Source organism: Belonocnema kinseyi, chromosome 10 (genome assembly GCF_010883055.1).
Source record: "Belonocnema kinseyi isolate 2016_QV_RU_SX_M_011 chromosome 10, B_treatae_v1, whole genome shotgun sequence".
Classification (NCBI taxonomy): Eukaryota; Metazoa; Arthropoda; class Insecta; order Hymenoptera; family Cynipidae; genus Belonocnema; species Belonocnema kinseyi.
This window is the reverse complement of record NC_046666.1, coordinates 109163300-109171747: the sequence shown is the minus strand read 5'-3', so window position 1 is coordinate 109171747 and position 8448 is coordinate 109163300. Positions and strand designations below refer to the sequence as shown.

General features: G+C 33.5%; 1 protein-coding gene across 4 annotated transcripts in view; it reads right to left on the bottom strand.

Annotated features, from left to right (window-relative positions):
• The window catches only part of LOC117181487 (protein pangolin, isoforms A/H/I/S), a 786230-nt gene that overhangs the window by 561773 nt on the left and 216009 nt on the right, over positions 1-8448 (bottom strand). The window lies entirely within an intron of this gene.

Below are 8448 nucleotides of genomic sequence, written 5' to 3'. Positions count from 1 at the left end.
GCTATCTAAGGATGGTACTATAGAACGCCACCTCAAGGTAGGCCTAGTGGCGCCATCTCTTGGTCAGGCCGGAAACTTATCAATCCACCCTCGTATGCTCATAACCCTTGTTCAGTAGGTGTACAAGGAACACTGTACAGTAGGGTGGCTCAAAATCGTTTTTTTCTTTAGAGGGCAACGATCCCCCCAATTTCATTCCAAATCCGAAAAAAGAAATTCCCTATTTTTTTTTTTTATTTCTCAATTTTAACAGGTGATGGTTTTGAGTTGAAGTTTCCCATGTAAAATACGTAGGGAAAAATCACTTTTTTTAATTTTTAGAATTATTTCTTAGGGATTGAAAAAATTTGACGGGAAAGTATAGGGGCCTGTTGAGAATTATCCAACGAAGAATTTTATGTATCAGACATATGGGATTGACATCTCTAACACACCCTCACGAGTACCTGAAAACTACCCTTAAAACAAAAACAGTCAATTCTTCATGAAATCGAGCTTTGGAGCACTGTATTCTCATTTTTTTACTTAAAATCATTACTATTCGTCTAGTGGCATATTTATTACTATTTGTTAATTAATTGTTAATTATTGAAAGAAATTAAATTTGTTGAAATCTTTTTTTCGAAAGTTTGCCCCCCCCCCTCCCTAAAATTATTACTATTAGTTTGGTGGAATATTTAATAACAATGGTCTATTAATTTGTAATTGTTTAAACAAATGTGATTTTTTTGAATATTTTTTTTTGGAAAATTCGTTTTTTCCCTCAAAATTATCACTATTGGTTTAGTTGAATATTTATTAATATTAGTTCATTCATTTTCAATTATTTAAACAAATGAAATTTGATTCAATAATTTCGTTTCGATTTTCTTTTAAATAAAAATTATTACTGTGGGTCTAGTCTCTAGTAGAGGTGACTGTTGTCACCTCCAACGCTCGTGGCCCTTCGTAATTTTATACTTACAACATCATCGCAGAAGGTTTCAAGCATCGTATTAAATTATTTGAATTAACTTTTAACATTCCAATCTCATCAGTCACTTGACTTAGTCCGTGGCTATGACGTATAACCGGGTTTACCCGAGTAAAAGTTCAATAAAAATATAATATTAATTTATTAGTTATATTTTAGTAATAATTTTTTTACAACAATTTTTTTTTAATAATGTTAATTAAACAATGTTGATAAATATTCCACTAGACCAATAGTAATAATTTTACAGGAAAAAAAGAATTTTCGAAAAAAATTGTTTAAATAAATTCCAATTGTTTAAATAATAAACAATTAATGAAAGAATCTTAATAAATATTCCACGAGACTAATATTAATAATTATTAGGGGTGAAAACGAATTTTTGAAAAAAAAAGATCTAATCAAATTCCATTTGTTTAAATAATTAAAAATTAATTAAAAAATGGTAATAAATATTCCACTAGACTAATATTAATAATTTCAAGTAAAAAAGACGAGACTACTTTTATTAAAAATGTCGATTTCATGAAGAATTTACATTTTTTGTTTTAAGGTTAGTTTTCAGGTAGCCGTGGGGGTGTGTTAGGGGTGTTCAACCCATATCTCTGATAGATGAAATTCTTCGTTGGATAACTCTCTACAGGCCCATACTTTTCCGTCACATTTTTCAAACCCTAAAAAATTATTATAAAAACTCAAAAAAATTATTGTGCCCCATGAATTTTACATGGGAAACTTCAAGTAAAAACCGGCACCTGTTAACATAAAAAAATGAAAATATAAAAAATTAGGGAATTTCTTTTTTCGGATTTGGAATAAAATGGAGAGGGATCGTTGCCCTCTAGCATGCAAAAAAAATTTGCCATGTATTTTTGGACCACCGTACTGTACAGTACAGTGGGTCGAAAAAAACTAAATCGCTCGATAATATATTAATCTCGCACTTCGCGCTCGCTAATGTATTTAACTAGCGAAAGTATCGACAAGAGTAATTTGGTGATTGTGAATTATCTTTTGTTAAAGCTCTTTCGGCTTTAACGAAAGCATTCTCATAATGTATCTCGTGCTTTGCACTCGAGTTTATCCCTGCAATTTTACATCATTCCCATAAATGTATATTATTATAGGTAATTCATAACTTACATTGGTATTAAAACAGACGTAGTTTCATTGTCCTGTTTAAAAAAATGTGAATTCTTTGAAAAAAATTTGTTGTTAAATATTTTATTGCAACCTTTGTCGTTTTTCCATAAACTGAATTTGCTCCTCTTTAAAGTTTTTCTTATGATTTAAACTTTACACATACGGTCTACAGAGCAGTCTTACCCTTTTTAACTTCTAAATTATATATATATATATATTTTGTTTGTTTGATAATTCATTATTATATTTGAGAATATTTGAAATACTGTGAAAATGTTGCATGAAAAAATGTTACTTTTGGATTTTTCATTATTTTTTATGCTGCTAAAATTTAATATGAATAACCGTACAGAGAACTCTTGAACTTTAAAAAAATGTCCTCAAAAATATTCAAAAGACGCTCACTTTTTGAATTTGTATTCAAAATGGCTGGCTAATGAACTTCATCTTTAGTTTGGCACACTAAAAGAGTGTACCAGAGGCCAATCTAATAGAATTATTTTTTCAAAAGTAATCGTGCTGACAGAGAGATAGACATAAATACATACCGACAGACACATTCGTAAAAACCTATTTTTCGGATTTAGGGGGTCTCAAAATGTGGAAATTTGACAAAAACTGGAGGGGGGGGGTTGTCAAATTTAACACATATCTAATACCTTCTCAGATGAGAATTTAAAAAAAACAAATTTTTTCCTATCTTGCAGATTTTGACCGTAAAATGCAATTTTTGATTTTTAATTAGTTTTTGTGCGGTCAAAATTGGAATTTTTCGAAAAAATTCAAAAAGTTGATTTGATTTTTTTTGTTGAAATTTTTGAATTATGAAAAAATGTGTATTCAAAAATTTTCAAAATGAGCTCACTTTTAGTATTTTTATCCAAAATGTCTGACTAACGAACTGGGCATTTAGCTTAGGACACTAAAAGAGTGTAGCAAAAGCCAATCTAATAGATTTTTTTTCAAGTATCGCTCACACAGAAAAACAGACATACATACAGACATAAAGCCAGAAATAAAGACAGACAGACATAATCGTAAAAACCTGTTTTTTGGATACAGGGGGTCTCAAAACATGGACCTTTAGACCAAAACTGAGGGGGGGGGGGGGGGCAAATTTTATACAAATCTAATACGTTCTCTGATGAGAATGTAAAAATGATTTGTCATAAATAATTTTTTGATAGTTCTTTTGTTAGTTTTAATCATAAAAAAATAGATTCAAAGATATGAAAAGTTAAATTTGTTGAAACCCTACACACGAGACAAAAAAGTAATTAAAAGACAAAAGTTGTGAGAAGAATATGCCCACGCAGCGGGCACATTTTTTTACTGTTAATGAGGTTTTTCATGATTAAAGCCAAAAATACGCAGCCTATCAAAAAGTGATTGTTAACAAATTTGTAGATCTTTTTCAAATGCACAATTTTTGCGTATTCATCTTTTACCGTATTTTGCACAGTTTGGTCCAAAAATGTAATTTTTGGATTTTTCATTATTTTGTATGCTGTCAAAATTATAATTTTTGATTTTTCAAGAAAATTCGAAAAGTTGTTATGATAACCTTGCAGGGCATTCAAAAAGCAACATTTTTCTTCTTTTCACTTTTTTTCATACCGTGCGTTATTTGGCTTAAAACGTTGATTTTCGTATTTTTTTTTTTTTAATTTTGTAAATACTATAACTCTGGTAATTTTTTATTTTTTGAAAAAAGTAATGAGGATAAATTGTTCGACTTTTTGAATACTATGAATAACCGTACAGAGGATTTTTGAATTTTCAAAAAAGTGGTCTCAAAAATATTCAAAATGTGTGGCTAACCAACTTGACCTTCAGTTTAGGACCCTACACGAGTTTACCAAATGGAAATTTAATAGATTAATTTTTTCAAAAGTTATCGTGTTCGCAGACAGACAGACATACAGACAGGCACATTCATAAAAACCAGTTTTTCGGAATCAGGGGGTCTACTAAACCTACATTATTTCTTAGCGAACGTTTATGAAAGAACTGTCAGGAGTTTTGGAGACGAGGAACACCTCGAAGAACATAAAAAATTGAAACACACAATAAAGTCAAATCTAGGAAAATTATTATTTTTCCTCCAACACATTTATATTACGCGCGCTCAGATGGCCTTCCCGTGTAGAAATTCAAATGGGGAACTAGTCTGGTTCCCGACCATTCGACCCCACTTAAAATCGGGGGCTAGTCGGGTAATCTGACTAACCCCCGACCAGTAGCGTCACGTTAGATTAGTCGGGAGCTAGTCAGGGCCTGATCGGGTACTAGTAGGGATCGCATGGTAATACATCCGCGTGGAATATTAACCAAACCAGAACCGCAGACTCAAATAAAGGTGGTAGCGAATTCTGAACTGTACCGTGCTTAATAGTTTACTGCCAGGATACTTCTCTTCACTGATTAATCAAAAACTTTTTCTCTTTCCAATTTCAACTACATGAAGGATTATACTTTATTTACATATGGTAAACCTTTCAGATCAATTTAAAAATAAGCATCTGTACAAATTTAGAGTCTTATGACTTTCGGCAGACTTTTCACCTACATCTATATGTATTTTTTCCAATATGGATTTTCTTAAAATTCCATACGAAGGTATTTATAACTATTCCTAGAAATTCGCAATTTTCTAAAAAATACTAAAAAAAAATAAAGATTACGTCTTTTTGATGATTTTGATCGCTGTTTTCATAAGAAGTTGATTTTCGTACAAAATTATTAACTTAATAATTATTTATTAAGTATATTTGAGATGAATTTAACATTAATAAATCTTTTCTCCAAAAAAACGGTGTAAAATTATTGTTAAAAATATTCTTAGTGTTTTAGAATTAAAAAATCATTACGCTTTTTTAGATATTACCTCATTTGATAAAACCTCGCCGAAAACTCAAACATAAGAATAACCCGACCAGAGCCCCACTAGCTCCCGACCAGAGCCTGGAGATTACCCGCACGGAAATTAGTGAACAAAAAGGCCCGACTAACCCCTGACCAACTACCGACCAGGCCCCGACTGAAATTATGACAATAAAAAGCCCAACTAGTCCCCGATTAGTCCCCGACTGGGTACTTTGTCAAAATTAATAACCCGACTAGCCCCCGATTAGTGCCCGACTTGTAATAGGGCGAAATGGGGTTATTTCCACACGGGTTAATCAATCGAAACCAAATAATTTATTCACTCGCTTTCAAGTTTATAGTGTCAGTTTCAGGTATATTGTTATCCTACTTCAAGAACAAGATACTAATAACTCTTCAACAAATGAAAGTACAACAATTAAATCATATGACTGAATTCGTAGTAATTTTCGAAATTGGTAAGATTTTTCCCGTCTTTACGTTTCACGCAGAAACACGAGATAGACACTCAAACTGTAAACAATTGTACAGGTGCATATATTTAAGTTTTGCATTTTTCGGTAATACCATCATTTTAGGACTACGTCAAAGAATAAACATACCAATTATAAGACCTAAATAGCTTTTTTCAAAAACACTGACTTCAATCAAAAAATTTTCGAGCAAATGAAACAATCATCCTATTAGATGTTTTAAACTCCATGCTTTAAGGGAGTTTCCGATATTACGTATAATACAAGTTATTTTTTATTTTTTTATGAGGTTGTGTTTCACCACATTTGATATTTTTAACACGACCGAGAACACGACTGAAATCAATCCGATATTTCTGATTGCGTATATTTCATTTAATGGATTGAAAAAAATGCAGGTTTAAGGAATAGTGTGTACATGTAACACATACCATGCAGATACGATATACACTCGAAATTGTTTAAGATTTTCTTAATTATTTCTAAATAGTATTCGACTATTCGTCGTGAAGTCGGTTTGATATACAGTTTAATTTGGAAAAGTTTTCACTTCCCAGATAAATATTTGTAACGCCCATAACAAAATGCAACCCTATCTCAGTTTGTTTCATTCCGCACTAAATGCAACCGAAGAAATTTTCTGGCGCCAATCGCGGGAAAAGCTGGAGGCTTGAAACAATGAAGTGGCGCGGCGCGGTGTCCGTAGTTTGGCGACTTGATTTGTTCTAGCATGACGCGGGACGCCTATCTACAACACCGGATTATGCCCGGAAGTCTTCTCTTTATCTCTCACTTTACCTGTGTTCGTTACTACGCTTTTCATTTGATCGTGTACCTACTAGGTGACACATACATCCACTTTCACGCATGTGCGTGCATAATCCTGGACTATTGTCATCAAGATTGCCTCTACAGCTCTTCACCGATACGACGATAGCGGCAGCCATTGCCGGCTCAAATATCAGCATAAGCCGGTGTCGACACCGCCCTTTTCGTCATGGGCTCCCCCGTGCATTGTGTACCAAGAGTAGAGAAGGCAGAGGACACGAAGAATTGTTTGAATGATAGTTGTGCAAACACTGCCAACGAGAATATTAAAAACATTCGATAGAAGAAGACAGGGAAAAGGACAGTGACGTAACACATAATCGTAACGAATAGCAAGCTCTGGGGTTGTATGTCAACAAGATATCGCCATACTATTTTTATCGACTTCTCGCAAGAACAATAACTTTTGTACGCCAAGCAGCCTTTCAGGTTCTGAGGTAGAGATTGAATGGCAGATGCATCATATCAAGTAAAAATAGTAAAATTTAAAAGTTCTTGAGTGTTAAGTACGGTTTCTGACAACTACTTATATACGGTAGATCGCGGATCTGTACGCATGTCTCTTGTTGAAGATAAAGCAGACTGGACATAGCAGCAAAATAATAGATAAGAGAAAGAGACATAGCCATACGTTTGACTTGAACAAGTGAGCTAGACCATGCAGCTACAAGAGTAACCTGTAACAGCGAAGCCAACTAGCGAAACTGAGCCCAAGAAGCAGCCACGGAGTCAACTTTCGTGTTTTATTTACTCAAGCCCAGTAGCGAACTCTCTGCAGGTAGAATTCCTCGGCTGGAATCTTAATAAGGGTGAGCAGGGGTTCTTATGGGCTAGGTATTGGACTCTATCTCTTGTTTTTTCTGCAACTTCTTCCTTTTACTCTTCTTTTACATCAGCTCTTTCTTCTGTTCACTATACTCCCAGCTCCAATACATGTATTCTGTTAATGATAACTACAGCATTAGTTGATATTACATATCCAAACCATGTATTCTAAAACAAAAATCGTTCAAAAAAGTCCAGTTTGAACTATTAGTTTTGTAATACCACACTATATGCAAAGGAGTGAAATTAGGAGTTCACGGTTCACATTTTTTTGCATGATAGTGGAAACCCGTGTGGAAAAATCTTCTGGCGCTGGCCTGGCCCACACCAGACTGTCTGGTTCCCAGTCTTGATGCTGTCCAGGTGGTCTGACTATAAGTGTACCGATTTTATTGGCTAGCCCCATTCCAGACCGTCTTTGCTGTCCCAACTAAGAATATGGTAAGTCGCATTTGCCATAAGGGTCAGCCTAGCGTTTCACACGGATTACTCACACAGAGTTAACCCATTTTTTTGTGGAACGTGACGTCAGAGAAATTTAACCGCCGAGGATCCGAATCGCCACCATTACTTCCTTCTAACACTTTCCCCGGTCCCCTGGAATTTTTGAAAATGTGAGTTTTGAATGAAAGCAGACTGTTGAATGGAAGCCAGGCTCACTATTTTCGCAATCTTATCTTATTAGAAACACCTTACTAGATTAGATTCTTGGTTTTTATTCAGCAATGTCGTAGTAATTAAATGATAAAAAACCTATAATTGATTCTTTTTTGTTAAAACCAAATAAAATCACAAGAATTATTAGATATTAAGAAGATATTGAGAAGTTTTGAAAGGATTTAAAATTAATTCACCAATTGGAATTATTTTAAATACGATGCAAATAGCCACGACATAGTGTGCAGTTTTTTCATATTTTCATACATTTCAAGCAAAAAATTTTAAGCTTTTCAGGAATTGTGCAAGGCTTCAAAAGAGTATAAACATTTTTTATGAATCCCAGTGTTATTTAAAAATGTTTCTTTGTTATTTAAAAGAATTATTTTAAGAGAACGTTTAAAAAGATTTACAAACATTCCGAAAATTGGCAAAAAGATTGTGGAAGGTTTTAAGGAGATTATTTATAATTTTGCAGGATTTTCATAATTTTAAAAGATATTTAGAAGTTCTGGATACATTTCACGCATACTTTAAATTCTGCAAAAATGTATAAGAATTAATGTACGAGGGTAGTTCAATAAGTCCTTAGAATGACCAACAGATGGCGCGCGAATCGCTCCATATCATCTGTTTTCAGTCAGCACCACTCCCGACTAGATA